At 42.1% G+C, this 15,816-nt stretch overlaps 1 protein-coding gene across 3 annotated transcripts in view; it reads right to left on the minus strand.

Annotated features, from left to right (window-relative positions):
• The window catches only part of LOC126108555 (uncharacterized), a 210,108-nt gene that overhangs the window by 97,334 nt on the left and 96,958 nt on the right, over positions 1-15,816 (minus strand). The gene's annotated exons all lie outside the window — the stretch shown is intronic.

Consider the following 15,816-nt stretch of genomic DNA (forward strand, 5'->3'; position numbering starts at 1 on the left):
GACCGTGGAGAAGTCGTGACCTTCGTCAGACCGATAAACAACAAGGAACTGTGGCAACGATGGAAGAACCGTCTGTGGCTGAGACTCAGTGAACTTACGCTTGTGAGCAGACATAGTGGAAGGTGAGGAAACCATTGCGGAAGAATCCCCCATGATTACCGGCGTCTCCGATGGCGCGCTCCTCCCTTGTGGCGGCCCTCACTGAGGGCACTCCCGCCTTAGGTGATTGTTCACACCTCAGGTCACACCTCCCAACAAACGGACGGAGGGACCAATCGGCACTTTCAGAAGGTATCAGCTCGGGTAATCACCCCTCCCTGGGCCTGGCCGTTACCAGGGGGTACGTACGTGTCCTACCTGTCTACCCGGGGCGGGGAATTACGCGTTACCCCGTCACCTGCTACGCATGGAAGTGCGTGGGTCGGCCTTCAGACACGCACAGGGAGGAAAAAAGAGAAAGGGAAAGGAAAGAAGAGGGGTCTCAAACGCCACAGCGGAGAAAAGTGCAGAGAGATGCGGGAAGGAAAAGAGAAGGACAGAGGAAGGACGAAGACTTGCAAGTATAGAAAGCAAGGAATTTGTAACAGTTTAGAGCGTCCGTCTCCGGACGTAGGCACAAACCATACTCCCAGAGGGGGAGAAAGGGAAGGAAAGAGCCAGAGGTGAGGGGGGGGGCGAAGATGGGGGAGGGGGAAGGATGAGGAAAGGGAAGGTATGCAGCCCGGAAAGGAAGGAGGGCCACATTAGCTCGGGGTCCCGTGCTCGCTACGCACGTGTCCACAAAAGAGTTGTGAACCCCCTGGGGGGGCATTTAAACCTGCATGCACTGAAGCTCAAGAACAGCAACAAGAAACAGAGAACTCCAAGAGGATGGTTTTTCTACCCTAAGTTGGTGGTGTGTCCTTTGAGATTGACAAGCTGTTCAAAATCATCAAACAAAATGTGTCTTCCGCCCTCCAGCGCGATTGCAAACTATGCTGGGTTAAAGACGACCTAGGTCTAAGGAGACCAGTGATATATAAAATCCCATGACAGTGTGGGATACCATACATTGGTCACACGTATCGTACTGTTAAGGATAAATGTGCTGAACATAGACATCACACCAGACTGGATCAGCCAGAAAAGTCTGCTGTGGCTGAACACTGTCTTGACATGGGATACATCATGAAGTTCGGAGAGACAAAGATACTTTCATCCACTTCCACATACTGGAACTCCATCATTACAGAAGCAGTCGATATTCGTATAAGTAACGATCTGATCAATAGAGACATGGGATTTCAACTCAACAAGGCATGGGAACCAGGTATCATCAGTCACAGTTGAATGAATCCGAGTCAACACAGTCAGAGAATCAAAGTCCACACATTTAAACTGGCCACCAACACTCTGCCCGCACGAGTGCTGAGCTGCTATTTGCAGCTGCACTTTTCCTGCATCACGAATGAGAAGTCCATGGCCCATTGTACGGCAGGGGGCACTGGATGTCACCGTGCTCTATGCTTTGACTACAATGACGTTATCGCCTTAACCGTGGTGTCTGTGCTTTTCTAGTGAGTCAGTGTATATATTGGCGAGCCATTGCAGCAACACATCAGTAAGCACCTGAAGATGATGAGCAGCTGTTTTGTCGAAATACTGTGCAACATTATCCAACGCAACGCTCATTTAATGTATTTCATAACAGCTATTGTTGCTGCAGTGCCTGTTCCTTTGAACATGAGTTCATGTCCAAAGGAATGCTGCATTGTAATCACAATAACACAGGCACTGCAATATCTTATCAGTCTAAAAAATCTACCCTCAGCTACCAACACACCCCCACCCATAAGACACAGAGTGGGAGGAGAAATAGAATGAAAGAAGCAGATTGAAAACCCAAAACATCTGATGTACAATCAGACAGCTGCAGCACATTGCCTTAAGCATAGAAAAAGCTTTCTGTAGTGAATGTTATCATTAGACGTCAAGTCTGTTGTTAGTCATGTTTTCCTGTGGCAAGAAAGTGCTGCTAAGCAAGTGGACATTACCCCAAGCGAAAAATTTGCTGCAGTTATCATCTGCTCTACAGTACATAGTGAAACCTTAATACACTGGGGTGACAAAAGTAATAGTGATATGCACATACCGAGCTGGCAGAAGTAACACGTACACAAGGAATAAAAGGGCAGTCCGTTGGCGGAGCTGTTATTTGTACTCGCGTGATTCATCTGAAAAGGTTTCCAATGTGATTATGGCTGAACGACAGGAATTATCAGACTCTGAATGTAGAATGGTAGTTGAAGCTAGAAGCATGGGACATTCCATTTCGGAAATCTTTACAGAATTTAATATTACGAGATTCACAGCGTCAAGAGTGTGCCGAAAATACCAAATTTCAGGCATTACCTCTCACCACAGACAATGCTGTGGCAGACTGCCTTCACTTAATGACAAAGAGCAGTGGTGTTCGCATAGAGTTGTCAGTGCTAACAGACAAGCAACATTGCGATAAATAGCCGCAGAAATCAATGTGGGACATATGTCGAATGTATCCATTACAACAGTGAAATGATAATTAAATGGACACCCTAGCTGCAAAGAGATGTCGATATACTTCATTGGGGACATGTTGAAAATGTGTGCCCTGACCGGGACTCGAACCTGGGATCTCCTGCTTACATGGCAGATGCTCTATCCATCTGAGCCACCGAGGGCACAGACGATAGTGCGCCTGCAGGGACTTATCCCTTGCACGATCCCCGTGAGACCCACATTCCCAACATGTCCACACCACTACATTCATAGTGTGCCTAATAGACGTTTGCCCATCATGAGGTAATGAGTATGATGGGCAAACATCTATTAGGCACACTATGAATGTAGTGGTGTGGACATGTTGGGAATGTGGGTCTCACGGGGAGCGTGCAAGGGATAGTCCCTGCAGGCACACTATCCGCTGTGCCCTCGGTGGCTCAGATGGATAGAGCGTCTGCCATGTAAGCAGGAGATCCCGGGTTCGAGTCCAGGTGGGGACACACATTTTCAACATGTCCCAAATGAAGTATATCAACGCCTCTTTGCAGCTAGGGTGTCCATTTAATTATCATTTCAGTCTAGCGAAAGCTGCATGGTCATCAACGGTAACTGTTCTTTGAGGAACAGATAGTATCTTCATATATCATTACAACAATAATTTAACAGGCTATGGCAGCAGACGATTGACGCGAGAGACTTTGCTAACATCACAGTGTCACCTGTAGTGCCTCTCCTGGGCTCGTGACCGTATCGTGGGACCCTAGATGACTGGAGAACTGTGGCCTGGTCAGATGATGGTAGGGTTCAAGTGTGGTGCAGACCCCATAGAGCCATGGACCTACGTTGTCAACAAAGCACTGTGCAAGATGGTTGTGACTCAATAATGATGAGGGCTGTGCTTTCATAGAATTGACTGAGTCCCCTGGTACAACTGAACAGATCATTAACTGGAAATGTCTGTTTTCTGCTACTTGCAGATCATTTTCAGCCATTCATGGAACTCATGTTCTCAAAAAATGACAGAATTTTTACAGATGACAATGTGCCATATCATTGTGCCACAACTGTTTGCAGCTGATTTGAAGACCATTCCGAACAATTTAGCCAAATTATTTGGCCATGCAGATCACCTGACATGAATCCCAACAAACATTTATGGAACGTAACAGAAATGTCAGTTTGTGCACAAAATGTTACATGGGCAACATTTTTGCAGTTTAAGATGGCTCAATATTCGTGCAGGGGACTTCCAATGACCTGTTGAGTCTATGCTACGTCGAGTTGATGTTCTGCCCTGGGAAAAAGGAGGTCTGATACGATATTAGGAGGTATATCATGACTTTTGTCACCTCAGTGTAGATTACGAATGTGAGTCTCAAGGTAGAGAACAAATTTGGTCTCGTGGGTGTATGAGAGGAGGAAGTTGTATGCAGCTGTGGAGCAATTTAGATACGTAATCAGCAACTAGTTAGTTAGTTGATTGCATGTTCCATTGATCAATCGCATGGTACAGTAGCTGTTATGATGTGGAACATGTCAAGTGTACAAGAAATGCACATAGGAAACAAGACTTAAAAAAAACTTGAAGGGAGAATCCAGATGGCATTATGGTTGGCCCGCTAGATGGCACTGCCATAGGTCAAACGGATATCAACTGCGTTTTTTTTAAATAGGAACTCCCATATTTTATTACATATTCGTGTAGTACATAAAGAAATATGAATATTTTAGTTTGACCACTTTTTTCGCTTTGTGATAGATGGCAGTGCAATAGTCACAAACATATGGCTCCCAATTTTAGACGAACAGTTGGTAACAGGTAGGTATTTTAAATTAAAATACAGAACGTAGGTACGGTTGAACATTTTATTTTGGTTCTTCCGATGTGATACATGTACCTTTGTGAACTTACAATTTCTGAGAACGCATGCTGTTAGAGTGTGATTACCTGTAAATAACACATTAATGCAATAAATGTTCAAAATGATTTCCGTCAACCTCAAGGCATTTGGCAATATGTGTAACGACAGTCCTTTCAACAGCGAGTAGTTCGCCTTCCGTAATGTTCACACATACATTGACAATGTGCTGACGCATGTTGTCAGGCGTTGTTGGCCAATCACGATAGCAAATATCCTTCAACTTTCCCCAAAGAGAGAAATCCACGGACGTCAGATACGGTGAACATGCGGGCCACGGTATGGTGCTTCGACGACCAATCCACCTGTCATGAAATATGCTATTCAATACCGCTTCAACTGCACGCAAGCTATGTGCCAGACATCCATCATGTTGGAAGTACATCGCCATTCTGTCATGCAGTGAAACATCTTGTAGTAACATCGGTAGAACATTACATAAGACATCAGCATACATTGCACCATTTAGATTGCCATCGATAAAATGCGGGCCAATTATCCTTCCTGCCATAATGCCGCACCATACATTAACCAGCCACGGTCACTGATGTTCCACTTGTCGCAGCCATTGTGGATTTTCCATTGCCCAATAGTGCATATTATGCCGGTTTATGTTACCGCTGTTGGTGAATGACGCTTCGTCGCTAAATAGAATGCGTGCAAAAAATCTGCCATCATTCCGTAATTTCTCTTGTGCCCAGTGGCAGAACTGAACACGACATTCAAAGTCATCCCCTTGCAGTTCCTGGTGTGTAGAAATATGGTACGGGTGCAATCGATGTTGATGTAGCATTCTCAACACCAACGTTTTTGACATTCCCGATGCTCACGCAATTTGTCAGCTACTGCTGTGCGGATTAGCTGCGACAGGAGCTAAAACACCTACTTTGGCATCATCATTTGTTGCAGGTCATGGTTGATGTTTCACATGTGGCTGAACACTTCCTGTTTCCTTAAATAACGTAACTATCTGGCGAACGGTCCGGACACTTGGATGATATTGTCCAGAATACCGAGCAGCATACATAGCACATGCCCGTTGGGCATTTTGATCACAATAGCCATACATCAACACGATATCGACCTTTTTCACAATTGGTAAACAGTCCATTTTAATACAGGTAATGTATCACGAAGCAAATACCGTCCGCACTGGTAGAATGTTACGTGATACCACGTACTTAGAATATGTAATAAAAAATGGGGGTTCCTATTTTTAAAAAAACGCAGTTGATACCCATTTGACCTATGGCAGCGCCATCTAGCGGGCCAACCATAGCACCATCTGGTTTCCCCCTTCAAGCTAGACGAGTTTCGTTGTTTGTAGTTTTTTCATTTGATCCTTATTTCGTGAGATATTTGGCCCGATCACTATCAATGGACCACCCTGTATATTATATATGTATAGTTTTTTCATTTGATCCTTATTTCGTGAGATATTTGGCCCGATCACTATCAATGGACCACCCTGTATATATTACAATACAGAGTTAAGGATTAATATTTCTATTATCTACCCCATTCCCTTAAATGGCACAAAATGCATATAATATATTTAAAAATGAAGACTTAAGTGCTACCACAAGGATCACAAACATTGTGGATACTGGGGATGAAACATATGATGTCTTTTGCTCTGAGATGAAATGTAAGTGCTGCTTTTTTCATGCAGAAGATACACAACATTTGTGATAACTTGCAATCCTGCATTAGATTCTTGACACCAACTTGCCTTTCTTAAGCTTCAGTCTTTAATATTAGATAGATTAGTAGATTATTTATCTGTAAAACTTCTATATAATGTGAGCATCTTATTTCACATTGTGGGCACAATTATAGATTCTGAGTCCACAAATGCTGCATAGGTGTCCTGATGCCTCTCCAGTCTGCCTTCCATTACTAAATGCAATGACAGAATTGCTTCTCTGATATCTTTTCCTTTCCTGAAGCCAAACTGACCTTGATCTATTCTTTTGCAATTTATTTTGTTCAGCAATTTACAAGCATAACTTGTTAGACCAATGTTTAATAATGCTGTCTCACATCTGCATTTTGCTTAACATGATAATGGTTTATACAAACCTGATAGTAAGTCACCCACTTCATAGTTTTCTGCCACTAACTTACTTAACTTTCTACTACCTACATTTTCCACAGATTTCAGTAACTCTGAACATACCTCCTCAATTACAAGTGGCTTGTTTGAGCTCAAGTCATTTAGCAGACGATATTACTGGATCAGCTTTTTTCTCCAAATCTGTCTCATTTTGAGTCAGTTTATGTACACAGTACATGACTGATTTATCAACAACAAAAACCTGAAAGTGCAGCTGTAAATGATATTGGTAAGGTAAACTCGAACAATGTGGTAATGGAAACCAAAAATCCCGACATAGTAATAGAATGCCTCATAGCCTTGTTTCAAATATGTTTCAATTATGTAACGACTTGCACTAAATCATTACCTGCAAAGAGAAAGGAACAAAAACTGTTCAGTAAAGGCAACAAAGAGGCAACCATATGCAAATAAGGAACATACAGAGCAAGGGTCATGGAAAACAGTGTGTGTTGCTCTGCCAACCCCCGGGCCCCCCCTCCCCTCCCCCTCATCCTCCGAACACACACCACTTTTATGTCAGTGACTCAAAGAATGAAAGCACATATAAGGGTTACTTACAAAAAGAAAAACTGGAAAATTCAGCAGAAAATACCGATATACCAGAAGAATGGAATACAGTAAACAATGCAGTTCTGAAAGTCTTAGAAGATAATGGAGATGTACATCTACATCTAACTTTTATACTCCGCAAGCCACCCAACGGTGTGTGGCGGAGGGCACTTTACGTGCCACTGTCATTACCTCCCTTTTCTGTTCCAGTCACATATGGTACGCGGGAAGAGCGACTGTCTGAAAGCCTCCGTGCGTGCTCGAATCTCTCTAATTGTACATTTGTGATCTCCTCGGGAGGTATAAGTAGGGGGAAGCAATATATTCGATACCTCATCCAGAAACGCACCCTCTTGAAACCTGGCGAGCAAGCTACACCGTGATGCAGAGCGCCTCTCTTGCAGAGTCTGCCACTTGAGTTTGTTAAACATCTCCGTAACGCTATCACGGTTACCAAATAACCCTGTGACGAAACGCGCCGCTCTTCTTTGGATCTTCTCTATCTCCTCCGTCAACCCGATCTGGTACGGGTCCCACACTGATCAGCAATACTCAAGTATAGGTCGAACGAGTGTTTCGTAAGCCACCTCCTTTGTTGATGGACTACATTTTCTAAGGACTCTCCCAATGAATCTCAACCTGGTACCCGCCTTACCAACAATTAATTTTATATGATCATTCCACTTCAAATCGTTCCGCACGCATACTCCCAGATATTTTACAGAAGTAACTGCTACCAGTGTTTGTTCCGCTATCATATAATCGTACAATAAAGGATCCTTGTTTCTATGTATTCGCAATACATTACATTTGTGTATGTTAAGGGTCAGTTGCCACTCCCTGCACCAAGTGCCTATCCGCTGCAGATCTTCCTGCATTTCGCTACAATTTTCTAATGCTGCAACTTCTCTGTATATTACAGCATCATCCGCGAAAAGCCGCATGCAACTTACGACACTATCTACTAGGTCATTTATATATATTGTGAAAAGCAATGATCCCATAACACTCCCCTGTGGCACACCAGAGGTTACTTTAACGTCTGTAGACGTCTCTCCATTGATAACAACATGCTGTGTTGTTTTTGCTAAAAAGACGGGGAAGAATAATAAAGAATGGATTACATCAACTATGTTAGTTAAAATAAAGAAATTAAAGTGTGAACATACTACTGAAGGAAAGAAACAGTATAGAAAGCACAATAATAAACTAAAAATATCAAATGATCAGGTTTGAGAAGAATGGATGAAAAATTGGTGCAAGGAAAACTAAGAACTGGAAAATGGTGATACATTACAAGTTAATGTACAGAACTAGCAACATATCTAACAAAGTAACAAAAATAGTCAGCAAACGATGTATTAAAAAAAAACTAAAAAATAAAAAAAATAAAAAAATTGAAAGACAACAGTATGCATAGAACAGAATCAACAGGCATTGAAAGAGTATGTCTAAGATTTATATGGCACATGAGGTGACCATATGCATGTGAAATTGGAGCATGAATTGAAATGGACTGTGGAGCAAAGATATTGAGATGTGAGAAGGCCATTAAAGATCTCAGACAGAGGAAAGCAATGGGCTATGATAAAATACCAGCTGGGAGCTCTTGGGTGATACCACAATATCCAGACTGATCAACCTTATCTATACGATATACAACAAGGGCATTTTGGCTAAAGACCTAGTTAAAACTTTTCTGCTGTACTTACCATACAAATAAAACACCAAAGAGTGCAAAGATTATACAGCAGTTTTAAACGCCACATTACAAAAGCCCTGTATGACCGCATGTTCACAGAATTTAAAAAAGAAAAAAGAAAGAAAGAAAAACCTGAGGAAAAGATGAGGGGTTATCAATCTGGATTCAGTAATGGATGAAAGAAGGTGCTACTGGGTACTGGAGATGATTGGACAAAGAATGATGGAAGCTAACAAGTGTAAGTATATTAGTATAGTCAACTGAGAAAAAGCTTTTGACATAGTAAAGTGGCATATGCTCCTGATGAGCTTCTGGGATGTTGGAGTAGACTGGAAGGGCAGGAAACTGATGAAGGAACTCTACACCAGACAAACCTTGATAGCACTGATTGTTGCTTAGCAAACATATGAAATTGGGACTGGGAAAAGTGTAAAGTGATGTGCACACTCAAGCTTGCACCACGTGTTTATTACAAACACTTTTCAGCACTGTTTGTAATATTTTTGCAACATATTTATTTAGCATTTTCAAGAAAGCCGTATCTCAAACAGTACCTCAAGTTTATGGAGAATTGGTTGAAAGCATGAATTAAGTAAATGTAATGGTAACTTAATAAAACATATTTATGTATATACATTAATAATCAGAATGAGATTTTCACTCTGCAGCAGAGTGTGCACTGATATGAAACTTCCTGGCAGATTAAAACTGTGTGCCCGACCGAGACTCGAACTCGGGACCTTTGCCCTTCGCGGGCAAGGTTCGCAGGAGAGCTTCTGTGAAGTTTGGAAGGTAGGAGACGAGATACTGGCAGAAGTAAAGCTGTGAGGACCGGGCGTGAGTCGTGCTTCGGTAGCTCAGATGGTAGAGCACTTGCCCGCGAAAGGCAAAGGTCCCGAGTTCGAGTCTCGGTCGGGCACACAGTTTTAATCTGCCAGGAAGTTACATTAATAATGTTGACAACTACAGAACACACATCATCAAACACAACTTCATCTAATTGTTCACTGTCACTTGCTCTGAATGTCACAAGAGAACCGGTACTTTTCAATTGTCATACCCATTTCACTGAAGACAGTGTTTTTCAACTTCTGCTTCAAAAATCACTTGACTAATTACGTTCACTGTTATTGGCTTCTGGATTGCTGCCAGTCCCCATAGCTTGCACACCACGTGCACAGCGTATGGCATAGGCACCACATCTGTCTGTCTCTTTGTCTTTTAAACAATGGAAAATCCAGGATGGAATAATGACAATGTTATGAGAAGGATAGACGGTCACTCACCATATAACCAAGATGTTATTCACAGATAAGCATGGCAAGATGACTGCATTACACACACACACACACACACACACACACACACACACACACACACACACACACACACACACGTGTGTGCGACCACGTGACCACAGTCTCTGGCTGCCAAGGCCAGACTGTGAGCTACAGCATCTAAATGGGGGGGGGGGGGGCAGAGGCAAGGAGATGGGGGTGGGGATGGAGGGAAACGATAGCAGTGTATGGGTGGGGGACGGCATAGTGCTGCTTGAGGGTGCTTTCAGAGACAAGGTGGGGAGAGGTAGAGCACCCAGATACAGTTCGGAAGTTAGATGGAGGGTGGGCAGAGGAACAGAAAAGGAGAGAAGTAAGAAGAGTGTGGGTGCATTGGTGGAAGAGAGGGCTCTGTATTGCTAGAATGTGAACATGGAAGGAAACAGGAGGGTGAAGGACAATGGCTAATGAAGGGAGAAACCATGAGGGTTACGGGACTGTAAAATATATTGCAGAGGGAGTTCCCAGGTGCGCAATTAAGAAAAGCTGGTGTTGATAGGAAGGATCCAGACAGCACAGGCTGAATGCAGTCATTAAAATGAAGAACCTCGTGTTGGGTGGCGTGCTCAGAAACCGAGTGGTCCAGCTGTTCCTCGAGCACAGTTTGACGGTGGCCATTCGTGCAGACAGACAGCTTGTCTGCTGTCATGCCCATTTTGTTGTTGTTGTTGTTGTTGTTGTTGTTGTTGTGGTCTTCAGTCCTGAGACTGGTTTGATGCAGCTCTCCATGCTACTCTATCCATCCTGTGCAAGCTTCTTCATCTCCCTGCACTTACTGCAACCTACATCCTTCTGAATCTGCTTACTGTATTCATCTCTTGGTCTCCCTCTACAATTTTTACCCTCCACGCTGCCCTCCAATGCTAAATTTGTGATCTCCTTTCCTAACCTAATTCCCTCAGCATCACCCGACTTAATTCGACTACATTCCATTATCCTCGTTTTGCTTTTGTTGATGTTCATCTTATATCCTCCTTTCAAAACACTGTCCATTCCGTTCAACTGCTCTTCCAAGTCCTTTGCTGTCTCTGACAGAATTACAATGTCATTGGCTAACCTCAAAGTTTTTATTTCTTCTCCATGGATTTTAATATATACTCTGAATTTTTCTTTTGTTTCCTTTACTGCTCACTCAATATACAGATCGAATAGCATCGGGGAGAGGCTACAACCCTGTCTCACTCCCTTCCCAACCACTGCTTCCCTTTCTTGTCCCACGACTCTTGTAACTGCCATCTGGTTTCTGTACAAATTGTAAATAGCCTTTCGCTCCCTGTATTTCACCCCTGCCACCTTTAGAATTTGAAGGGGAGTATTCCAGTCAACATTGTCAAAAGCTTTCTCTAAGTCTACAAATGCTAGAAACGTAGGTTTGCCTTTCCTTAATCTTTCTTCTAAGGTAAGTCATAGGGTCAGTATTGCCTCACGTGTTCCAATATTTCTACGGAATCCAAACTGATCTTCCCCGAGGTTGGCTTCTACCAGTTTTTCCATTCATCTGTAAAGAATTCGCTTTAGTATTTTGCAGCTGTGGCTTATTAAACTGATTGTTCAGTAATTTTCACATTTGTGAACACCTGCTTTCTTTGGGATTGGAATTATTATATTCTTCTTGAAGTCTGAGGGTATTTCGCCTGTCTCATATGTCTTGTTCACTAGATGGTAGAGTTTTGTTAGGCCTGGCTCTCCTAAGGCTGTAAGTAGTTCTAATGGAATGTTGTCTATTCTCGGGGCCTTGTTTCGACTCAGGTCTTTCAGTCCTTTGTCAAACTCTTCACGCAGTATCATATCTCCTATTTCATCTTCATCTACGTTCTCTTCCATTTCCATAATATTGTCCTCAAGTACATCGCCCTTGTATAGACCCTCTATATACTCCTTCCACCTTCCTGTTTTCCCGTCTTTGCTTAGAACTGGGTTTCCATCTGAGCTCTTTATGTTCATACAAGTGGTTCTCTTTTCTCCAAAGGTCTCTTTAATTTTCCTGTAGGCAGTATCTATCTTACCCCTAGTGAGATAAGCCTCTACATCCTTACATTTGTCCTCTAGCCATCCCTGCTTAGCGATTTTGCACTTTCTGTTGATCTCATTTTTGAGACGTTTGTATTACTTTTTGCCTGCTTCATTTACTTCATTTTTATATTTTCTCCTTTCATCAATTAAATTGAATATTTCTTCTGTTACCCAAGGATTTCTACTAGCCCTCGTCTTTTCACCTACTTGATCCTCTGCTGCCTTCACTACTTCATTCCTCAGAGCTAACCATTCTTCTTCTACGGTAGTTCTTTCCCCCATTCCTGTCAATTGTTCCCTTATGCTCTCCCTGAAACTCTGTACACCCTTTGGTTTAGTCAGTTTATCTAGGTCCCATCTCCTTAAATTCCCATCTTTTTGCAGTTTCTTCAGTTTTAATCTACAGTTCATAACCAATAGATTGTGCTCAGAGTCCACATCTGCCCCTGGAAATGTCTTACAATTTAAAACGTCGTTCCTAAATCTCTGTCTTACCATTATATACTCTATCTGAAACCTGTCAGTATCTCCAGGCTTCTTCCACGTATACAACCTTCTTTCATGATTCTTGAAGCAAGTGTTAGCTATGATTAAGTTATGCTCTGTGCAAAAATCTACCAGGCGGCTTGCTCTTTCATTTCTTAGGCCCAATCCATATCCACCTACTATGTTTCCTTCTCGCCCTTTTCTTACTCTCGAATTCCAGTCACCCATGACAATTAAATTTTTGTCTCCCTTCACTACCTGAATAATTTCTTTTATCTCCTCATACATTTCATCAATTTCTTCGTCATCTGCAGAGCTAGTTGGCATATAAACTTTTACTACTGTAGTAGGCATGGGCTTTGTGTCTATCTTGGCCACAATAATGCGTTCACTATGCTGTTTGTAGTAGCTTACCCGCATTCCTATTTTCCTATTCATTATTAAACCTACTCCTGCATTACCCCTATTTGATTTTGTGTTTATAACCCTGTAGTCACCTGACCAAAAGTCTTGTTCCTCCTGCCACCAAACTTCACTAATTCCCACTATATCTAACTTTAACCTATCCATTTCCCTTTTTAAATTTTCTAACCTACCTGCCCGATTAAGGGATCTGACATTCCACACTCCAATCCGTAGAATGCCAGTTTTCTTTCACCTGATAACGATGTCCTCTTGAGTAGTTCCCGCCCAGATATCCGAATGGGGGACTATTTTACCTCTGGAATATTTTACCCAAGAGGACGCCATCATCATTTAACCATACAGTAAAGCTGCGTGCCCTTGGGAAAAATTACGGCTGTAGTTTCCCCTTTCTTTCATCCGTTCGCAGTACCAGCACAGCAAGGCCGTTTTGGGTTTTGGTTAGTGTTAAAAGGCCAGATCAGTCAATCATCCAGACTGTTGCCCCTGCAACAACTGGAAGGGCTGCTGCCCCTCTTCAGGAACCACACATTTGTCTGGCCTCTCAACAGATACCCCTCCGTTGTGGTTGCACCTACGGTACAGCCATCTGTATCGCTGAGGCACGCAAGCCTCCCCACCAACTGCAAGGTCCATCGTTCATGGGGGGGGGGGGTCATGCCCATATAGAATGTAATGCTGTGGTTTCAGCTTAGCTTGTAGATCACACGACCAGTTTCACACATAGCCCTTTCTCTGATGGGCTAGGTTATGCTCGTGATCGGACTGGAATACAAGGGGTAAGGAGTAGGCACTGTGTAGGCACGGACACGGATATAGTGTATGTTCAGCGGTAGTGGAACACCACTGTGGGAAGGATAGTGTATAGGACATTGCTGATTTCGGGGCACGGCAAGAGGTAGTTGAAAACCTGGCGGAGAATGCAATTCAGTTTCTCCAATCCCAGGTAGTACTGAGTCATGAGGGGAATGCTGTACCCAGACTTTGGGACTTCAGGAGGTGGCGGGCGACTGGAGAGATACGGAACACGAAATCTGTCTCCGTGCAATGCTGGGAGGATAATGACAGCCTGTGAAGGCCTCACAGTAAGACCATCGGTATATTTCAAGAGAGTCCATTCATCACTACAGGTGCGATGGCCACAGGATGTGGCTAGGCTGTACAGAAGCCACTTCTTTGTATGGAACAGTTAGCTGCTGTCGAAGTGGAGGTATTGCTGGTGGTTGGCAGGTTTGATATGGATGGAGGTATTGATGTGGTCATTTTTGGGGTTGAGCTTGTAATAGGACTAGTTATAGGCTGGTTAATAAATGATATGAGAACACTAAAAGTTTAGCAGATTGTATACTATCCAGTCTAAACAGGTAATGGACAAAAGTTAGGAAGCATGGTTTTTCTTAATTTCTATCTGCAAATCAAACTGTATGGTGCACTTATATACTGAATCAACATCATTAACATTATTTCAGGTCATTTAACTGTAACTAAAAGAAAGTTAGAATTAGTTAGAAAACCTGATGAGGTGAATTAACATCCTATCATACATTTCAGCAAAATTTATTATTTCATTCTTGTGATTGCATTACTACATACCAATAGAAGTGTTTGGAAAAATAGCAATGTTTTTATTAAACAAATAATTAATTAGTAAAATTCATAAATTTGAACTTCTTAAAAGAGACTTTCAGAACATTTATCAGTCATCTGTCATTTAATGTGGCTTTTGCACTTTATGTATCATGTCAACAATGAGAAACCAATCAGATCACTTGTAATCAAATTTTTCATAAATGATTCTTGAACATTCTGATGTAAATACAATTGACTTTCAGTCAATTTAATACTACAAAATTATCAAACAGAACTTTACCCTGAAATTCTGTTTTGGCACTTTGTACTGTGTCTCAGTTAATGTCAGGAATAAAATCCAATGTGAAATCAAGATATAATTAATGATTTTATGATAGGTACTGTTATTGTAAATTAAAAGAAAAAAAAAAGAAGAAGAAGAGGGAAAAGAGAGAGAGAGAGAGAGAGAATATTTAGAAATGTAATCAGAATTAATCATCATTTATTGTTTTTAAAATTCTACTAACAGTTTGTTGTAAATCATTAACTTTTCGTTATAAATCAGTAAATGTAAATAGTCCAAAGAACATATATATTGTTAAGAATGGGTATATATTGAACGGGGCAAAGCACTTTCCATCAGTCGTAGTTTGGTCAATGTAATTACCAAAGCCTTTAACAGTTGCTGTGTGAATATCGTTTTTAATGCTTATGGAAAATACATTTGATGTTCAAAGGATTCATCAGTATGTTGGAAAATATTGTTTTAACATCCAAGTTTGCTTCATGTCTGAAATCCATGCAAATCTGCAATATATATCCCCTAACGGACTTTATTGGTGGAGGAGATTCAACAGTTCCAAGCTAAGTATTCACTGCAAAAACTACACCACTCTCATATTACGATGAATCTCTCGTAATGAGAAGTATTTTAGCCAGAACTGCTGTTGGAGTAATGTTAGAAGGTCAACATAGAAGAAGGTGGTTTGTTGGGTTGAGGAGGACCAGGTGAAGCGAATGGGGGAGGAGAAGGGGTTGAGGTTCTGGGGGAATGTGGATAGGGTGTCCTCATCCTTGATCCAGATCATGAAATGTCAGCAATGAATCTGAACCAGGTGCAACACTGAGGATGCCAAGTGCTTAGAAAGAATACCTCTAGCCCCATACCACCTCCTTATC

This window comes from Schistocerca cancellata, chromosome 11 (genome assembly GCF_023864275.1).
Source record: "Schistocerca cancellata isolate TAMUIC-IGC-003103 chromosome 11, iqSchCanc2.1, whole genome shotgun sequence".
NCBI classification, from domain to species: domain Eukaryota; kingdom Metazoa; phylum Arthropoda; class Insecta; order Orthoptera; family Acrididae; genus Schistocerca; species Schistocerca cancellata.